The 23,270-nt window shown below is 32.3% G+C and overlaps 1 non-coding gene across 1 annotated transcript; it reads left to right on the forward strand.

The window, feature by feature from the left end:
* The first annotated feature begins 377 nt into the window (after positions 1 to 377).
* On the forward strand, positions 378 to 449 carry TRNAM-CAU (transfer RNA methionine (anticodon CAU)). Its single transcript has one exon. It is a non-coding gene; the product is annotated as a tRNA-Met (tRNA).
* Positions 450 to 23,270: the final 22,821 nt, after the last annotated feature.

Consider the following 23,270-nt stretch of genomic DNA (forward strand, 5'->3'; position numbering starts at 1 on the left):
TCGTTTTGATGAAATTAAATAAAAAAATTCTTAGAAATACAAAAATTACAGATTTTTTAAAATAAAAATAACGCAATTTTTTGTTGAAATGCTGCTGTTGTTAAAAGTTTAAATAATTCGTGTTTTGCAGTTATCTGTATCCTGCTTCGGGTAATTTAAAGTATACTATTTCTGAATTGAGAATGTGGAAATGGCAAAGATAGCAAAATAAAAAAAAAATCATTGCATAAACTTCGGAACGTAAAAAGGTGCCGATTATTTGAAAATAGATGAATGGAGTATAGAAAAGTGTTTCTATACAGATTTCATAGTATGATATGCACATACATATATGACCTAGTGCTTCACTATAAAATTATCTAAGCCATAGGTCATGAAGCAGAGTGGCGCAGCGGAAGCGTGCTGGGCCCATAACCCAGAGGTCCGTGGATCGAAACCACGTTCTGCTAGTTTTTTTTCATAAATTATTATTAATATTATTAATTATTATTTGATGAAGAGATCTTATAATAAAAACAAAAATATAATTTATATAGATTTCCCAAAACGAATGTAATTACTTTCACCATTGAAGTTAATAAAGAACATACATACATACATATGCATGTATGTACATATGTATACAAAATGCTATTTTATTTATTTTATTCTTAGGAAGGTGGCAAAGTTGATGGACCCAAATTTGAGTTGATAAAACAAAATATATGTGTAGCTACATATGTTCTAAATCAATGTTTCCAAACTGGGGTACGTGAAATTGTAAAAAGTACGCGGCAATTTTATCGTATCTGCAAGATGCTTGTTGCTTCTGCTTAAAAAATCATATTAAAATTTATTATTTTAAGTATTTGTGATTAAATAACAAATCGACTACCAAACTGCTATTGATAATGGAGTGTTGAAAACTATAAAAAAATCACTCGAAAATTTTTTAAAAGACATTTTCTTGAACTCAAATAACCCTTTAAAAGTTTAGAATTTTGACGCCATTGTGAATTCTTTACGGACTGGTTAAAAAGTCCATAAGGGGTATGTTAGTTCATATTTACATATGTGTATCCTCTTAAAAAAGACTGAAACTCAGTTATAGCTTAAGTTTCAGTGAATATACCCATACCTACATATTTACAGTTAAAATATTAACAAAAAAAAATCTTATACATATATCTCCATCCCTTCTTTGAGATTTCAACACAACCATAATCCGGGCGATGCGTGCGTGTCTAGTCTTCAGCGTTAATTTAAATTTGGAAAAGTTGCAGCGGTTGCAAATACGACGTTGTTTCTCTCCCCTAGTCTTTTTTCCCGTCGATGAAGACGGGGGGGAGTGCTTTCTTTCCATTCTTTCTTTCATTTTTTCTCCGCCAAACTGAAAACTTTTTAATTGAATTTAAATGAAAAGGGGTGGGACGAGATGGGAGGAGGGGCAAAGCTCGCTATCTAGCGCGCGATTTAATTTGGAAGGGTTGATTTTCGCCATAATTTAATTTAAATAAGTGCGAATAGCAGGGGAAGATTGGAAACGAAGCGCGTCTGGTCGAATTCACATACATTAACGCCCTCTAGTCAACAAATGAAAATCTTACATAGAAATTATATGCTGAATATAATAAAGTTTGAAACGATTTTTGTAGTTTTCTTATAACAAGTTGCCGTTCACTCATTTTACTATATCAGAGATTATATTCCAATATTACAGAAATCAAAATATGTATATATGTTTACAGTAGGTACACCACTCTCTCTGTAATGAGTAGGAGAATTTATCTACTAATGAATTGTCATTGTATAAAGGCAATTCATCCGAAAAATAATTAGCTTTGATAATCCAACTTTCAATTTCAGGGGAATTTGAAGAAGACAATGTGTAGACTTAGCGTAATTAAAAATCGGAAAATTTTTCATGGATTTTCGAAGGATTTGGAGGTGATGAAAAAACAGACTAGACGGTTAATCTACGAATTTCCCAATTTTATTCAACGCATATAATTGTAGAGATGGTTCAATAAAAAATTTATACCATTTTTTTACTATCTTTCCCTCCAAAGTAATATTTCAAGGAGAGTATTTTAGAAAAATTTTACTTTACTTACATACATACATACATATATCGTGTTTTTAAAGCAAATTGTTATTAACAAGACAGTGTTTTAAGATTGAGATAAATCAGTTGAATCATGAATATAAAAAGTTTTTAAAAGGCTCTTGTTTTCGGGTCAGAATGCATCAATAAAGTCAAAATTTGATCAAAGACTGCAAGTAACAGAAAACAACTGCAACGAACTCCGATCCGCGGGTTACAAAGACAAAACTTATCCCAATCCGAGCCCCTATTGCAAGATGCACCTTCTCATGTGAACCAACCGCTAGAGTTTGTCTCTGAAAACTCTATACCTACAGATTGCTTACGTAGAAACGAATTGTTCGAAATGCAACAGCTGTGTGTGCAAGTTTGTTGCTTTCCCTACCATCTCTCTATGCTCGTTACATTCACAGCGAGTCTTTCACTACTTTCTTTGTCTCTACATGCGATCGCTTTTTTATATTTCCAAAATCATATACACACGTATGTACTATTAGGGTATAAACATACACAGGCAGGTAGGTATGCATAATATAAAGTTGAAACATGCAAATGTATTAATATTCTCGTGAACAAAATAGTCGTAGTAACTCACTACTACCTAATACTAGTGAGTAATTTATGGATATTAAGTATACGCTCGAATAACACGTTTCTCATATACCATTCACATCGGATTAGCATGAATATATATTCCTTAGTGGTGTTACAATCAAAATCTGACCCCTCCAAACCCCCCTCTATCGTTCCGTAAGCAGATTCTCAAAATGTTTTTATAGCAATATTGCTAACAAATATTTCTATACGAATCAACAAATTAATTTTTATCAAAATCATTATATTTGCAATAAAATAGTAATATGAAGTACATAAATATTGTACATGAACTGTGGTGGCTACCCATTTCTATCCAATGATATCTAATATTTAGGCACCATAAAATATTACCGTTTCTTTATTAATTTCACGGTGAAATAATCAGCATTTGAAAATTAAGAATGCATCAATAATTATTTTTATAACTTCAAATGCCGATTGTTCCCACTACCTACAGATTCAATGAGACTAGTTTATGATTAACGACAAAAACTCGTTAATATTTGAAATACTGCCCAATTGATATACCACATATTTCTATCATATGTCAGTGAATAGAGGTGAGTAATCACCACAATTAGAAGACGATGTCAAATACATGTGTATATATTTGTAAAATATGAGTAAACATGTTGTTAAGATTATGCTCAATAAAATAGCATGCACCTCAGGTGATTTTTTTTTGTGTCTTTGAAAAAGCCTTGTGTAGAATATGATCTCAATGGACCATTGTTCGAAGAAGAGTATCTTCAAAAGTATTCATACATATCTATAAATTTTGTATGCAGTCATAATGGATTGACATCTTCGTGCGTGTTGAATCAGGGTTTTTCAAAGTAATCATTTGATTGTAATCACTGATTTATATGATTGATATTTACTCAGAACTAACATTTTAAAAAAAAAACAAGTTTTATAGAACTTGAATGATAAACAGCTAATACATACATTGGGCCGCATGCGTACAACTTTGAAAGACCTTCTTGTAATTTTTGTTGCAGAAGTGAAATTGATTAACTTACACATTTCAAATGTCCTTTTTTTCATGAAATTTTTAATTTTGAAGTATTTAAAGTCATTGACTTTACCAATTAGACACCATCTTCATCGTTCACCCGAGGCAAGTGCCTCATTCGATTTATCCTCGAACCGGTCTTGATTTCAATTTAAAATTACAAATATTTTCAGTAGAGTATTGTATCATGACGTTGAATAGTATCGCTAACTATAACACATTTAAATTAAATGTGTAGAGCTAATTCACAGCAGTAATCAATACTACATACATAATAGACGAAAACATTTATTTTAATGAATCAAATCCATCCAAAATACTTTAAGCTAAAGATTTTTTGTTATTCTGGCTAAAAGTGGTCAGTGGATTTTAGCCCGCATAACTTCGACCCTCTTTTCAGGACAAAAATCTTATTTCCTCTTATCTGGTGCCATTTTATCAATCTTCGACAAACCAGCACCAATGATATCCTTCTGGTCATGTACCGGCACTACGAAATCAACACTCCGTCCCCCCAAGATTGTGAGTTGGTCCTTTGAATATCTCACAACTAAACTAAAGAACTAAAACCAATATAAAAAAATGAATTTTGAGAAGCACAGTATATCCGAACTTTCCACATCTCGGACGAATTACAATATTTCCGTGTGGCTGGCAAACAAGAAGCGACAAGAGTCGGAATAACGATTCTACAAAAAAAATAGTATAATGTACACGGGTACACAGAAGAGAGCTACATAGCACGTGTGAACGACTTTATTTTTTGAGAAAAGCCATCTATTATATGCTAATTTTATGACTTTATAATTATTGGCATTACAAAATGTTAACACGTCTCCGGGACACACCGTTCGAATTTCACAATTCGAAGCAACAGCGGCGAGCGTAATAATTTATGCCTTTGTTTCCACAAAGTAATAATAAGCGGCCGCGTTTTCGATAACGATCCCCAAACACTTAACTTTAATTAACATATCACCTACCTATATCTAGAGTTTAAGTGACCGAATTACCACATATTTTGAAATCGCGTTTGTCTTTTTTTTCTATACTGACATGCGTGCCAAAATTTTAAGCAATCGACAGCCGAATTTACACATTAAGTTGTTTTTTTTATATATAGTGATTATATTCGACGTACATACTTCAATTTAAATATAAAGCATTTACATACATACATACATATATGTATAAAGATTTATCGACAGACTTGCCTATGGGAAAATCTTTGTCTACGAAATTTGTCAAAGCGAAAGACGACACCGACTAGTACTACTACATTGCCTTATGAGAGACATTGAGGCATATGTATATTATTTCTAGTAATATTTTTTCAAATATAATTTTGGGTTCACAAAAAAACTTTAAGCAACCGTAATAAAGCTGAAACATTCGGTTCATTATTTAATAACATTTTGAGTCCTTGAAATATTGTGCATATATTTTTTTGTGAATATATTCCGATCACTCAAAAGATTGAAGAAAAGTCTCATCATTATCAGGAGATGGTTTGGGATTTTTTTTTTGTTCCAATCTCTTCCACAAACCATCTACGGCAGTGTTTCCCAACTTTTATTGTGCCACGCCCACTTCAATGCCTCAAAAATATCCATGCCCTATCGTATATAATTATATATGTTGCTCACCAAAATTAAGTCTGTTTAAAATAAACAATGCACATAATGAAAAATCTGTTTAATTTATTTTTAGTAAATTTGCATGTTAAACTGTCGTTCAAAAAATCTTTAAATCACTAAAAAAATGATATTTCAGAAGTAAAATGAAGCTAAATATGTATTTTGGATTAATCACTGTCTTTTATAATTTTCCGAGAATTTTCTTGTTCTCAATTTTTCAATAAGGGGTATTTCTACATCCTTAGCTATCTTATAACTTGTTATAGTAAATTATCCGCTGTAGTATGATTTCCCCCAGACTTTGCTGTGAGGATAGAAATATTATAATTGGCTTAAATTATAATTATACATATTAGCTATTTAATATAATAATGAGCTTCAAGACTACGATTGTTTTTAGCATTTCGTGCAAAGAACAATGAATATATTGTTGACCGTTTTTAAACTTTTAAATTCTTATCTTGATTCAGAGTAAAGACCACAAAAGTACTATGTATCTTCTTAAAATGCGTTTCAAAACGTGTGGGGGTGCACCTCCTGTTGAAAATACTGATCTAAGATCTACATAAATTAAAGTACCCACCATGAGATTTTATTCTAAATTCAATGATTCTAAATAAATTGATAAATTTTAGCTTTGCATAACAAAATATCATTCATAAAATATATATTATGATTATTATCAAATACATCGTCACATAAATATGTATATTGATTTAATACTTGCCGCACTGTGATGGATAGCGACTGAGCGGGGTATATATTTTATTTTATTTCTCCAAATATACAAATATGTCTTCATATTTTATTTATTACTCATCAAAACCGCTATGATTCGAATTATGCCATTACGAAATAAAAAAATTGAATAATATCAACAGAAATAATAATTTTCGCGGGAAGCCTGCACACGTGCCTCATATATGCGAGAGAGAAAGGAGAAATTCAGTACGCGCCGCGCTCAACGACCACTGTGAGAATGATATCCGCCTTGGAATGACGCTCTGCTTCAGCCGCCATTTTTTTCATCTATTGCAATTATTTTATATTTTTAACTAAATACAATAATAAGCACAATGCCTACCGGATTTTTTTTAGCACAGTAAGGCAAGTGTTAAGAAAGAAATTAATGATAGATGAGGAAATCTTATCCTTTTATGCTATATTGTAATAATCGAGTACTATATTTACAACTTTTCAATATGATGTCGTCAGAGCTGACCACCTATCTGTGATTATGGTGGGTTTTATCGCATTTTCATAGTTTGAACATACTAAAAATTCGATAATATTAATCGGCGAACATAATAACCGGCGACTAATGTGTCGTATTAATTACGTATAGTACGCGCGTATATACATACATACAAGTGGATGTTGCAGCGTGTAGGTGACATCTGGCGAGGCAAATAATCAAGCGAGTTTTCCCCGAAGGAAACGAGAGATGAGGGGGATCAGAGGGGGTGGCGGAAAACCGACAATGGGGTGGGGGAAACTCCACACTTTCCCGGCGCGACCGAATCTTAAAAGCAAATCAGAAATGTGTTCAAGTTTAATAAGTCGGAATATTCTTGCCGATGTTTGAAATTATTGTTTATTTATGAGCCGAGTTTGTAGCCCCGGCAGCAGAACCGACCCCAAAAGATCCCCCGAACCTTCCCAACCCCACTCGGGGGGTGGGTGGGTGGAATGAAGGGGAAGGAGGTGGTTTGAGAATTTGTCGTCGGCCAACTAGAACGAGCTTTGTTCTCTCGTATTCGATTCAACGAATATTATTGGGAGAGATTACTAACCGCGATAAGAAGCGAGGGAACCACTTTCAACGAGGTAGGTACATTCTATTATAACAAGCACGCATATACACACACACATACACACAGCACGTAGGGAATTTCTTATTATTGTACGCATTTTATTAAAATGGTAATCTAAATGGAAGTCGACTGTGCTGTACCTGACTAACTTCGTTTCGTTGCCGAATTAAAAGTGGAATTCCTAAGCCGAATATATACGGCCAGGCATCAACACATACCTATGTACACATTTATACTATTTTTAAAATTGAATTATCCAACTTGGCCATGGTCGGATCGTTCATTAACTACTCTACTAAATCGGGCTTATATGTATGTATGTGTACAATAGTAGTTGATATATATTTCTCACCTATCAATATTAATTTTTCAGGAAATAGTGAATCAAAATCAGTCAATATTTACATAATTTTAAATGAAAAATATTGAATTTGAAGGGGAATCAATATGCATTAGAAAGAAACAGCGCTTGACTTTGCTACCATTTCCGTAACGGTTTTACACCACGAGCATAGAAGTTTGCACTTCAAAAAATATGTCCATTTCATTATCATCATCATCTACAGCCATTCACCATCCACTGCTGGATAGACAGCTCCAACACACTTCCACTAGCTTTTGTTTTTCGCAACTTTCATCCATCTCACCCCACACATTTTCCTAATTTCGTATACCCATCATTCCCTGCGGTCTTCCTTTTATCCTTTTGCATTCTCTCGGGTACCATTCAAGCACTTCTTTTGTCCAGCTTTCATCCATTCTTCTAGCCACGTGACTAGCTCAATGTTATTTCAATCTCTCTACTCTATCCACTATGTTCACTACCCTTGTCATACATACTTCTCAACCACGTATTCCACTTCCTATCTTTTCTCATTGTGCCGAGCATACAGCGTTCCATACTTCTTTGAGTGCATTGAACTGTGTAGCATATTAACGTTCAATATCCATGTTTCACATCCATACGTCATCACTGGCAAAAAAAATCATTGCTCGAGGATCTTTTTCTTCAGACAAAGTGGCATTTTTGATTTAAAAACGACATTCATTCGTCCAAATGCGTCCTCCATCCTAATTTAATACGTCTCTTTATTTCTTCTTCTTTACTACCAGACATGTATATTATTTTTTTTCAATATATCTATTTGTCTACATATGTATGTATATGTATACATATTTCATTTTATTTATTACATCAATTAATCATGTACACTCGCCTAACAGATTGCTCCAAAGCGATGAGTGTGCTAAACAGATTAAGACACAAAAAATTACATAAATTTGTTATAAATATAAATATTAATTGACTACTTCTAATATTTTAATCTAATGAGATGCTATCAGGCATGCAATAGCTATTGAATTGGTTTTGTCTTATCTACGTTAATTTTTAATCTTACTCTCCTACTTTCCCTGTCATTTGTATAAATTCCTTCAATGGAATAAAATGATTCATAATGTAATGAATAATTCATCAAAATCACAGATTGAGTGATTTTTAATTCTCACGTTTTAAACAAAATCAATTTTGAAGTTTTGGAAAAATTCATGAAAAAATTATCCGTTTTGTGTTTTTTGAAATGGTGACAAATTCCGCAATCGACAGCGGACAGACGTAGCATAGGAAAAAATGTCGCAATTCTATTTTTGCCGTCTTTTTTTATTTTTTGCATAGACACACATGTATGGGAACGAAATTCGTATGGATCGTCTGCTTTCAGACGCATTGAAACGTGGTCTTTCAGGATTTTTGAATGCGAAATGAAATGTGCCATTGTACACACTGTTACATTCCTACTACACAAAAGCGGAGACACAATTCAAATATTTCCTTTTATTGACGACGAGACTGACGTAAATATTTTTCAGCGATGTGTTTTTTGCTTACAGCGGATACTCGGCATCGGCTTCAGGCGTAAATTTGCATTTGACACGCAAAAAAATTCAGTTCAATGAAAAATCAAAGAGCATCATCGTGTTTCTGAATATGATAGTTGGAGGCGAATTTCAAATTGTGATTTTGGGTTACAATTTACAAAGCGCTGTCAAACGGTTCTCGAAAAGCGTGCGATACGATAAGCTTGTTGCCCCAAATGTACATAGATAGTTTCCACACCACTATTATTAAAGATTAAACACCGTATAATCCAATTAATTTTATCCTTCACCAGACTATTATTGTGAAATACTTTCATAAAAAACTCAATTTTATGTAAGATGCACTGAAAAAATCTTAGCTTCAACTAATATATCTACATATATATATTTTTACTTTATCTATGTACGTAGTAACAATAGATGAAGTTTTGTGATCATGCGAAAATTCGAACTCGAGATTTTGACTGATTCGAACTCAGAATCGATCACTGATCACGTTTTCATGATCTAGAAAAAATGTGTGTGTGTCTGTGTGTGTGTGTGTGTATTTTGGGGATATTTTTAACACCGTTAGTCCTATCGAACTGAAACTTAGTATCCGTTACTAAAATTCTTATCGACACGACGTAATTTTTTAATATAAGATAAAAATCTCGTTATTTTTAGAAAATATTTCCGGAATATATAAATCCAGAATTTTTTTAGAAAATATTCTTATGGCAACATCTATTGTGCGATTTAAATTTTTTGAGATCGATTCAAAGTATTTTATTTTGATTTTTCATTAAAAAATCACTTGCATTACCGCTCCAATATACCATTCAACATATGTAAATAATCCCAAAATACTGAAATATTAAACTATAAATTTTTTTCGGAAATTCCCATACTTCAAATGCCGATTTCTCTCATTTCCCACTACTTTCAGCAATTTCTTTAGCTTAAAAGTCAAAGTTTGATATTTGAATAATTTAAAATAAAATCAATTCAATCAAAATTTGCATTTGAAATAAAAAGTAATGAAGACTGACTCATTAACTTAGTTACGAATTGATGTAATAAATTATTTGGCTAAGATTCGCAATAGAAAAGCTCGCAAATGGGCAACCGTAAGTAGCATCAATATCAGAATATATTATTTTTGGAAATTTTGACGCTTCAAATGATTACTGCCACTACTTGCAGACTATGCCAACTATGCGCAGAAGTTGAAGATTTCATTATTTTTACTTTTACTATTTTTCAGCAGTATAGTTCAACCTCTAAATTGAACCACCGAGTACATAGTTCCCGGGTTGAAGCCCCGAGTTGACCTCGATTGAAAAGAATTTATTCGGAAGTATTTCTGTAGTGCTTCTGGTCTGACTTGGACATTCGTGACTCCAAATCGATCGCTTTCTATCAAATATCGTCAATTGAAACGGTTCCTCATCAAATTGGCAAAATCATCCTACCCACTATGCCACCACTATTTGAATATGATTTCAAAAATTTATAATCTATATACATATGTACACCCGCAATGGTATCATGGGAAATATATCATTTAAAAATAAATAAAACTTAAAAACAAATAACTTTATCGCCTTTGAAAGAAAAAATGACTGAGGTGCACTAAACTTTCTATGGAAAAAACAATTTTTTTTCACATAGCGAACCGGTGTTAAAATATTGCAGTCCAGTCGCGATCGTTGTTTTGAAACTAGGCTCTGTCTGCAAGGCAAGATTGCGCTCCACGGACCAAATTGAAATTTCTCCTGTCTATCCAGTGAAATAGGGGGGGGGGGGGGGGTTGAAAGAGCAGGCGAGAAGAGGTTAAAAGGCCGGTCCCTCGCGGCCCTGCCCTGATTAATGCCTTTTTCGGCCTTTCGACCCGTGCACGCGCAATCGCTACACACACACATGATTGCGCAATCGCGATCACAAAAAACCAAAAAATAAAAAAAAACAAAACAAACCGCCCAGAAAAAAAGTTATTCAATCCACCCCGCTTGTTTAACAATGAACGGATTAAATATGTTAATTTACACGTACATACGTGTGTATGTGTGCGTGTTTTGGCACTAGAGTACATTTGGCATTACAACTACAAATCCAATATAAATCTTTGTGTCGCAATAACGGCGACCGAGAGCGGATTATCGCCGATGGACAAACACATTTCATCATATTAGACACACAGTTGTCATACCGAAAGCTCGCCTGATTTCATTCATGGGGGCTCGCAAACGTGCATTCATGCAGTGATCCTCAAACGCATTTGTATATACGTATATGTAGTACTACATATGTACATACATGTGTAAATGACATGCATATGTCACAAGTCTGACCCTGGCAATTTTTTGGTAAAAAAATAATGCATGTATAATACATACATACATATGAGCCGTTATATTTAAAAGTAGGGAAAGTCCAATTTTCAGTTCCAAAACCACTCTTTCTGTTTGATTTCATTCACAAATTGTTATCACTTATTTTAATTCGATATGTCCAGAATCTCAGAAAAGCAGTATAAACGTAGTACAGGCCAACGGTATTTTTACAAGGTTTATATTAGTTTCACTTCGTCCGTTAGTACGGAAAAACTTCCTAAAGTCTTCCGATCGCCTTGAAACTTTGCCATTTTGCGAGATTTGGCCCACAATAGAGATTTCAATTAAATAAACACGTCAAATAATTAAAAAATTGTTGAGTTTTTGAATTCGTTGACAGCTCTCATCTATGTATGTACGTTCGGGTGATTGCCCATGCATGTTTGATTTTCCGCCCCCCCCACTTGCTTAATCAGATTTTCATTTTTTAAAAGCATATAACTTTATCATTTTCATACTTTATATTATATTATATATAAAAACGGACGTGATGTATGTACATATATTTGTGAGTATGTGGGTATGTTTGTAGGTATGTGGCCGACGCGTCGAGCAGTCGTGTCAAGGAGACGCGGGGAAGCGGGTTATCGGGGAAGGAGGGGTGGAACATCTGGTATGTGCCTTTAATATTGAGCACCTGACTTGGAACGGGTAACGTCAGTGTCAACGAGCACAACACTAGTATCTTATAAAATTTGCATTATAGATTCGAATTATCTCTCATATATATTTATACTTCACTAATAGATTATTAAATGTTGTTAAACGCAACATATATTTAATTTTTTGCGAAATATTTCTCTAAATGAATAAAAGTGGACTATTGTCTGCCAAAAAATACTTACAATAACAATAAGCGGCTTGCTGACCGTTCATTTGTATCTACATACATACATATATAGTACAATATTATGAATAAATTTTCACAGAAGCTTTTGGTCATTTATTGAATAAACTGGCAATTTATTTTGATGCCCTAATAAAATTCGCAATATATCTATACCCATTAATTTGATCGTCACATGATAAGAACACAATCAGCGTATAATATCCTGATTTAGAATTCTTGTATATATGTATGTAGTTCTTAAATAACATATTTCCTCATAATATTTTACAAAAAGATCAAAAAAACTTTCTAACTAATATTTTTTTTACTGAGCTCTCGTGTATGAGAGTTGAGTCTCTCTAGAGAGGTGTTTCAAATGGTTTGGGAATCTTCGGCGACAGATGTTGCGTTTGACGGGTCCCTCTCCTCTGTCTATCTGCTGTTTTGATTGACGTGTTATTTTCGGGCTTTACGCCACTTTGCACAAGTTTCACTAGGATTAGTACGTCGGCGATTTTGTACACCCCAATATGTCGCGAAACCGGTGATCGTTGTGCGTCGAACGACCACTCTTGACTTTTACCATGTTTATTATTTATTTTATATTTACGAAATATATACTGAGAAAAGATAAGACCGATTCAATTAACGAGCAAGAAATCAAACTCAAAAATAACAAATCAAAATCTCTCACAAAAACGAGTAAATATACCAAAAAAAAAAACACAAATCTCACAACCAAATTGAAGTTTTCAACAAATCATTGTCTTTCTTAAATGAAGATTTTTTAATTTATCCGATATTATACTTACCATTAGCATTATTAGACATTAGCCTATAAATGCTATAGGTTAATGTCCGATTCCACTTCGTTCACTCCACGAATGCATAATCAAAAATTGAAGTAAGATGTTTGAAGTATGAAGTGGAATAAATACCTTTTAATAAGCTTTAAAAAATTGTTATTTTTTTTATTTAAATTACATTGATGCAATAACTATATTGGATTTTTTTCGTGAAGAGCACATTTATTTGAAGAATCAAAAAAATAGTAAAAGAAAAATGTAATCTGCCATTCCTTGTTGACGGATCTTTACTAAGTTTATTATATGTATATATATTACTCGATATTAAACTGAAACTTATAGATTTGAAATTTCAGTTCAATAACGCTGAAAGCTTTCAGAGAAGAAAATAAAATACTTCAATTATCTAAAGAAACTACTACTACAGGTTGAGATAACAATATGTAAAAGAAAATAATCAGTCCAATCTGTTGAGTGATTTAGTAGATAATTGATTCCAAAAGCTTAAATAAAATAAAGCAAAAAGAGACCTTTTAAGTTGAGATACCACTTCCAATCAACTTAATTAGTATTTAATTAATTACTACAACGTAATTATAAAACGATTATAAATAAAAATCATCATATACTCATCCCATATATTCATTAATAGAATTCCTACATTTATAACAGAGAGAAAAAACTTAAAATCTGAAAAAAAAAATTGTAGGTATACAATAGTCAATATTATATAAATCACATATTAAATATATAAGAACCTAAATATAATACAATTTTTCATGTAAAACTAAAATTTAAATTTAAATACAGAGTTATAATACGTATGTATATATGTAATATCTATCGTTGTGGCAGGCAACTTGCCCTACAATAATATACCGATGTCAATGGATGTCACCGGCAAAGTGTTAATTCCAAACATTGTTGTATGTGCAATGTGCACATTTCCCGTCCAGGATAAGCTGATTTGACACGTCACACACGAAACGCAACCTTTCCCTCTATATGGCGATGGTTCGCGAAACACATCGACAATTGCGTCAACAATCGTCATGGGAAACAAAAAAATCCTCACAACAGACACGTAGACATGCTATGTAGCTTACCAGGAGCTTATTAGATACCCACTACATACATATATATATATGGACATATTAATAATATAATATATAATACCCACTATTCCCTGTCCCGTGACTATTGTACACTGTACAATTGCACTTGTATACTTAAATTTCTACACATTCTTAAATGCATATTCGTCCTATTCTGAATGTATCAACTTAACTGATTCAAACCCCGAATTAAAGTATCTCATTCAAAAAGTTAAATCCGGTAGAAAATTACAGCGATGGGGGGAGGTAAATGTAGCATAGCGAGATTTACGGAAGAGAATATACTAGGACAATCGAAACTGACAAAAAAAATTATTAGTAAAATTTTATTTTCAACAATTTTTTTTACGTTATATGGTTTTATTAAGTTTCATTTTTATTCCATCAACTATCAGAAAACTTAAGTTTATAATGCAAAGAATAAATTTTGATTAATTGATATGGTGACTAAATAAAAAGATATCATTGACGCAAGATTATAAATTGGTATTATTTAAATTTTAATAGAATAAATTATAATATAAATGCAAGATATAAAAAAAATTATATCTCAGTAGAAATGGATTGAAAATTGATTATAAAATTTAATCCAGACAATCTGTAACTCCGTTATAATAATAATAATAATCTGTAACTCAATTAATACAGATTATTACTCCGTAATAATCTGTAACTCCGTAATAATAATCTGTTTAATCTGTAACTCCGTAAATTTTTTTTGTAGACTAAAAACCTCAATATAATATATTATGTATACATTTTTATTTATTTTATTTTATTAATTGAAAAATCAACAGACAGGATGTACATAGATATGTATAAAAAAATAAATAGTAAATAAATAATATATGTAACATCCGAGTCCAATAATAGATTTTTACAAAAATGAAAAAGATAAATATAAGGAAAACAAATTAAAAAGTTATTGTTATTATATAGGTTTTTTTTAAATGCTTTTTATTTAAAATTAGTATATGTACACATTTGGATTTACATACAAAAACTAGAAATATTGTGCCAAATACACTCTCCATATTCTTAAATTACTTCACAATCCCTGTATTCGTGTGCTATTAAATTTACATACATACATGTATGTAATAGAATTGATGGGGCAAATTTGAATTCTAGTTCATTAATCAAAACGCTTCGAGACGAAGACGGGATGGACAGCCTTTTGTCACATATGGCTGCAGCTTTTTCGTATTAAAATGGGATCAGCTCGGATATTCCCTCAAGGACCGGCTGCAGGGACTTAACTGGGGATCAACTCCCTTTTTTGACACCCGAACAGGACAGACTTTAACGGGGATGTTATAATAGCGTTATCGTGTCGCTACACGACTCCAAAGGGGTGGATTTCAATGGGGTGGTGGGGGGAGGAATTTTAGGGAGTACGAGGGGGTAGGTGTTACAAAACGCATTATTGCCTGCACTCGACTCGTCTTAATTAATTCGAACGCGCGTGCATACACACCGTATACATACATGATAATGCTCGTGGTTGACTTTCCATTTTTAAAACCATTCCGAGGGTTTAAAATGTACGAAGGTACGAAATGCACGGTCATATTCGAATGAGTGTGCTACTAATTAATATCGAGGCTGACACAATTTGTCAGGTGTTAAATTAAAATAAAAGCTAAATTTACCAATGATCGTTACCATGCCCGTTAACTGACTATGGAAATAAAATATGTAGCGTATTTTTTTTCTTTTTCTTAAATCGTATCTTAATTATTTCAATAGACACTAAAAGTCAAAAGTTGCTAAACAAATACTTCCAAAAAATGTATTATCAGTATTATACTATAAAAATACGCAAATGCTGTATTTTTTTCAGAATATTTCTAATATATTTTTAAATATAGGTTATTTTATTTAGTTGTATAAGAAACTTCGCGTTTTGGCAACCCTGATGTTTTTTTTCTATAAGACCTTAGAATTTTCAAATAAAAACTGAAAATACGCAATACCACCTACTAATGAAAATAATTTTTAATTCATAATTAATTTTCCATTTCCATTTTATCTGTTCCCAAAAACACGCTGTACCTGACCAATAGTTCTAATCTGCGGTGTCCAAGTGGTCAAATTAGTAGTATACATATTTAAAGTATTTGCATATGTACATTTTCTTTCCGATTTAAAAGTTCTGGGTTTCATAGATAGGAGATAGTTTCATAGGAGATAGTTTCTAATTTCAGCTGCTTTATACCGACTTGACATTCAAACGTTACTCGTTACCTGGAAACGTCCGAGTTACTGAATTCCTTGACTCGATGTTACTGAATTCCTTGACGATGTCAACCCGGTATTAATTAAAAAAAAAATCCTTAAATATGTTTTTTATTCTTGTTTTACGTTAGAGCTTCTCAAGAAAATTTTGAAAAACTATATAGAAGAAACCGTTCACAATTATGCTTGAATAGAAATGTTTTCAATGTGAATGACTACTCATAAAATCGCTTATGTAATGAGGAAACTAGATTTTTGAAAAATAATATCACATTTACATTTTGCTCTTTGACTAAAAAAGTATGATTAAGTTTGATAGAAGACTCCGCAAGTTTCTACCGATACTCAAAGGGGTTCCTGAACTACTAAAGGGCCAAAAATCACCGGAATAGAACATAAAAATTTCGAAATCAGCTTTAATAATAAAATAAAGTAAAAAACTTCCAAATGACTCCAACGAAACGGACGCACTCCGAATTTGACGACATTATTAAAATCGAAATTTTTAATTTTTCTGATTTTACAACCGACCCCAGAGGCAAAAAGCGGACGAGAGAGAAAGAGAGAGCAACCGATGCGTAATTAGCAAGAGAGTAAATTACCCGGTTGATAAGAGACCAATAAAAAGCGCGAAGGGGTTGAAAATCGACGTCGACACATCTCAGTCGGCGAGGGGGTGGCATTTATTAAAATTTTACGATAAGCTATTAGCGCTCAAGGGGTTGAGAGTGTGTTCATAAACAAGTAGTGGGCGCCACCCCATCCACCCCCAAGTTCCCGGCGCGAATGCTCCTAATGTTCACGAAAATCGCATCAACCCTAATTTTGAGGGGTAAACAAGGGTGGATTGACTTCGACTTCGGGTTATACGAAATTAAGAGAGAGGGAAATATTGCGGCGAGGGGACCGAACGAGCCCTCCCCCATCCCTCTCTCCCGATGAGAGCCCCCCATTCGACTCGAGTAATTAATTTACTTTAAGTCACCTTTTAATTATGATTTGATAATCGCATTACGAGCTGTTACGTTTATTCAATGTGTATCATACGCTAGCTCAACTTGTATAATACTATCTAATCATTTTCGTTTCCTTCTGCATTTTTGCACTTTTGACATACATATACTGTTTATAAATACATCTATACATCTCTCATATACCAATAATACTTATGTACATATATCATTGAATTAGAACTAGAATTACCTACTCTTTGTAACAATGATACAGTCAGTATGCAGTATTACATTAAAGCTACATTGTATGTGAAAATATATGAAACTATTGTTTGTGAAGTTAAAAAAATAAATATACATATGTATGTAAAAAACAACGGTGTCAACGATTAATTAAATGAATTTTTATAAAACACTAAATATAGTATTTTCATTTTAACGAGACATCCTAATGCTGCTTTTAAATAAGATGTATCTACCTACCAGTGGCGTCCCATCATTTGTAGGTAGATACATCTAGTAGAGGGACTGGGCTAGTCCTCTAAAATTAAAAAAAAATATCAACAATTCAATGACAAAAAATTTAAATCGTTGTCCATATTGATATTGTTCACTCGGATTAACGAAGGTTGGAAACAAGAATCAGCCCTACCTGAGGTAGTGGTAGTGGTAGTTGATTGTTACTGTATGGTCCGCCGCGTCGTTCGCTTGCACTCGCTTGCACGGACTCGCCGTCTCAATTCTGTTCCCTTTGCGGTTCCGGCGAATTATATAAGCGTGTTGTCGAAGACAAAATTTTTTTTTAATTTACTCGTCTCTTCAAGCATCTATGGAATTTTCACTAAGAATATTCTGATCTGTGTCTATCGAACATCATTCTGGAAACTATTTTTTGTTTTTAAAATAATACATATTTACATAAAACTTCTTGAGTACAAATATGGCTAGGGACTCGACTCACGAAACGATTCCCTCAGAACAAATCAACGCAGCGCAAGCGGAAACAAATAACGAGGCCTTGGAATGTTGCAATCTCAATCGATTGTTCGACAAATCATTCAAAAGATTAAGTTTTGAAGAAAGACAATATGTTATTAGGAAAGGTAGACTACTTGGGATATTTCCGTTAGAACAAAAATGAAAAATTATACTCATCACTTCAAGGCAGATTATTTTAATTCAAAAATTATATAAAAGCCACAACACACCACTGCTACCTACATTGATCCAATATTTTTTTAATTTTTACATGCGTTTTACTGTTCATATGTACATACATACATATATTCATTACATTCATATGTATATGTATGTCTTATAACTTTTGATCAAATGATCATTGTCTATTTTGCATATTTTTTGTTTGTTTGTTGTTATAGTATTTTATTATTTTAATGTTAATTTTTACGGCATAATAAGGAAAAAAATTAAAACGAAAAGATCTTATTTTGTAGATAAATTTTTCAACTACAAAATAAAGTCATTGCTTGTCAGATTACAACATATTATATTACATACATATGTAGATATCTGTACGTAATATAAAATTATTAAAAACCAAAATCATACTATAAATATACGAATAGAATGTAGCATCACACTCATATCAATAACAATACACATGTATTTATATCACTTTTAAAATGTCCCTACCCATCTGTATCAAAGACTGCAACGAGCTGTCATTCTTTTTTATTAATTTTAAACTGCAACCGTAGTAGTGCAGTAGTTTAAATTTATTATTTTCAATTGAAGAAACAGCGCAAGCTGTGACCAGAGCAGAGCAGTCACCCCTCCAATTCGCAGTCAATCTCCGACAATCCCTAAAGGGACGATGATTGACAATTTTAAAATCATAAAATAAATATATATGTATGCATCTAGCGGTTCTATACTTCCATATATTATACGTATGTGTGACTAAATAACGATATAAATAATACGTGAATTCATCATTAGCCCCTATCGGTGAATAAATTGACCGTGAGCCATTAAATTCAATTACCACTTAATAATACACGAAACTAAAACAAGAACGATTGTATCGTTTCGGCTTCGCCCTATTGTTATTATGTAGATATTGTTATTATACGCGTTTTATCTGGTTGTTATTATACACATTTATAATATACATAGGTCTGTGTATATTTTTTCCGTTTCGTTTTTTTTCTTTTAATTTTTCGCCGTTGCTGTTGCTGTTATCCCTCGGCGTTCTGCTTATCGTTAATTTATTAGGAATCCTACTCATTGTTTTTGACGTTTCGCCGTTATTGGCCATCTGACAGGCGTGTTTAGACCACAACAAAACGGATCAAAAGAAAAAATAAAAATGTGCACACATCACTAACAGCATATGGATGCGTCAGGTATCATCAAAGTATGATATTATACCGTTAGAATTGAGTTATAAAATTACATATGTATATTGTACATGTACACATGTATGTACATACATACATACATACGTATAATTTTCCGTACTTCTTCAAATCTACACTGTATGAATAATTAAAGAGATTTAGAACCATGTGCATACTTTAAAGATTATAAAAAAATTGCGAATATTTTTGTACGACATACAATTTTGATAACAGCATGGCAACAATAATATATGATTTTGTTAAAATTTTGAAATAAGACGAAGTTGCGGATATCAAAAAAATTATTCCTATATTTAGATTTCTGTTAACTTGGATTTGTTTAATCTAAAATATGCTGATATCGCTGTGGGATTGTTTAATTTGAGGTCGTTACGTATTCTATTATTGTATTTCTTTTTGATTATTTGTTTTATATTTATGCTAATTTTGTTTTTTATTATGTTTTATTTTCTTCTCAGTGTATATATCCTTTTTTTATTTTTTTGTTAGGCTATAGTAACAACTTGGAACTACTCTGTAATGTTACTCTGACAAAATTGTAATTAATAAATAAGATAAATCTAATTTAAATGTGGTAAAAGTAGCCGGTTATCGCGACAATGTACTGCTTAATACTACCAAATTTTATAAGTTGATAAAAACACTCCAAAATAGAAAATGTCAAAATATTGAGAACTACAAACTATTTGAATTGAAATTATTTGAATATTTTTAATATATTTTCTTGTGAACGAAGTGTAGTCGTATTTTAAATCAAGAAAAAGATAGAATAATAGTTTACTCCGCCAAAATATTGGGCTAATTTTAATAAAAAAAATATTAAATCTAATTATAATAAAAAAAACCATTCCGTCCCCCAATGGTAAAATCCAAACAATTCCATCTTTTAAGTGAAAATACTTAACGAAACTCATCTAAATAAACTCTCGATGTTAATGTATATTTTCAAACAGCAAAACCTCAATTTAGCAGACCCCGTTGTATCGATTAAACAGATTGACCAAAGTCGAAGTGTGCCGGTCAACATCTGTGTACCGACATTTGCTCAGTTGAAAACCCCTGACCGCGCCTCTATTCAAAAGCTGATATAAGCTGTAGCTAAACAACTAAGTAATTGGCAGTAATGATTGTTATTTATGGCCAGTTCGAAGATAGCACTATCCGAAGCGCCCCAGAGAGGGACGGGGGATGGGTTGGGACCCCTTTTAGAAATGGTAACACATAACAAAAGCCCTCATCCTCCTCTTCACTCTCCTACCCCCATCAGTACGTCGCTAATCCACCTACGAACATCTCGTATTAACCGTTATGTTACATGTAGCTAATTCAGAGTTGGATTAAATTTTAATAAACCTTTATCATCACGCTTTGGTAACTTTAAATAGCTCATTTATCCATATCTTGGACTTATAACTACATATGCTCTAACTCCCTAAGGATGCGATTTATAATCTGAATCAGGTCGTATTCAAAATACGTGTATTGCGAGATCGTTTAAACACATTTGACAGATTGTCTCGAGAGAAATATGAGAAGATTTGACGTGTGATAATAATAATTCGCTTTCACAAAACGTGAAAAACCGGTCTTGTCCAATTTTGTGAAACATAATACGGATCGCATGCTCGTACTCGTTCATACGCGCGATTAAAGCTTGTAATACTACACGAGTATACATATGTATATTTTTAATATACTCGTTACTTCATTATGCAATACCTCATATGTGGACTTTCTGATCTTATTTTTATTCTTTACCGTTTTTAACGGTCACCGCTATTTAATCAACAAATAAAATGTAGCTTGTCAAGGTTCATCTATACTACTACAGCACAGACCAGCAATTGCTCCTAAACAGCAATACGAAAAATATTCTGAAGTACATTCTATATGGTCCACATTCATATGTTCCGTAATTTGTACGCAGCGTATACGTAGCAGCAGTAACCGACACGATCTAGTAATATTATACAGCAGGAAATATTCACGCATGACATGATATCATAGTTGCGAGTGCACCCGCACTAACAAAAGTGCTGTCATGTGTATATAATTATTTTCAGAAACGTCTTATTATGACAACATTGACTCGACAATACGACGCAAGCAATATTTAGCCGTATTTTCACGCTCTGTAATCTATATGTAAGCCGATTTTGCCTTGCTTTCATCCAAAACAAGTATGAACGTGTCGAAACTGGGCGGTGCTGTATATTATCAATAGAAGTAGTCTTTTTCATGCAGTGCTGTGCCAAGCAGTTGATGTGCAGTAATGAATAATATAAGCGGATCTAATACGTTTAGAGTTTAGACGATCATCCAAATCTTTGATGCTATATTTTAGTCTGTAATGTAACTCATAGCACTAACATACACTAATCCAAAAAAGTTGAGAAGATTACACTCTGTTATCACTTTTATATTCTAGATACGCTGCTGCATTTTTAAAAATATTTCTATAGTATTGTACACATAAAAATGTTTTGAACTATATATATTTTAAATAGTTAAGAAGCACTGCAAGCAATTTTTCCCATAAATGATTAAGATTACAAATAATTTTGCACGGAATTTTTGAATACGTAGTTAAATATATTACATGGACTCCAAGTCTGAATATTTCAATTTTACATAATTATTTCCCATGCGTTATACAAAGTGGGGAAAAAATTGAGATATAATTAATAGAGTCATAGCGAAACCGCACATAAATAATCTATTTTAATACACATTTAAATAATTGGATAATTTTCATATTAACAGCAGATACGTACTCTTATATAGTCATAAAATTTGACTAATGTCAGTTACGACCTTCTTCGCATGTACATAATTGAATTTAATCGCTATAATCGACCTAAATTCCAATAGATTATCGCATTTAGTACGCTGGCACACAAACGCATAATATGACATAGTCGAATTTAAATAACATTACATGGTATTAATTTTAATTTGTCGTTTATCTATGTATCTATTTTTTTTTTGTGAAATTTCGTCACGGATAAACATTACATACATATATGAATAAAAATCGATTCCGTATAATAATAATTATTATGGTTTACATAATTATATAATCGGCAATTAATTAGCATCTATCAAAAAAATGCGTAAAAATTTAACCAGGATATTTTTTTAACCCTTTAATTTCCGATATTAACTATGTTTTTTTAAGAATATGATTTGTTAAATTTAGAATAATTTTGTCTCTTTTTAGAATATCCTTTGTCACCAAATAATCGCTTCATCTCGAAAAAAATTTCAAAAATGTAGGTTTTTTTTTATATATCATTTTCGAGAGTTTTGATTTTATAACTATTGAAAAAAAATTAACACTTATATAAATACTCGTTTATTGAAGTATATTTGGATCGATTATGATAAGTTTTGACTGATTAAAGAGAATTCAAAGTCGCCGATTCTCTAGAAAAATTTAATAGGTTTTTGAGCTCTTTTTCCTATTATGCTGTAGATTAACATTAGAATAATATAATACTATGATTACTAACCAAATTAAATTAAACTGTAAAATAGAAAATGATCAGT

This window comes from Arctopsyche grandis, chromosome 2 (genome assembly GCF_051622035.1).
Source record: "Arctopsyche grandis isolate Sample6627 chromosome 2, ASM5162203v2, whole genome shotgun sequence".
NCBI classification, from domain to species: Eukaryota; Metazoa; Arthropoda; class Insecta; order Trichoptera; family Hydropsychidae; genus Arctopsyche; species Arctopsyche grandis.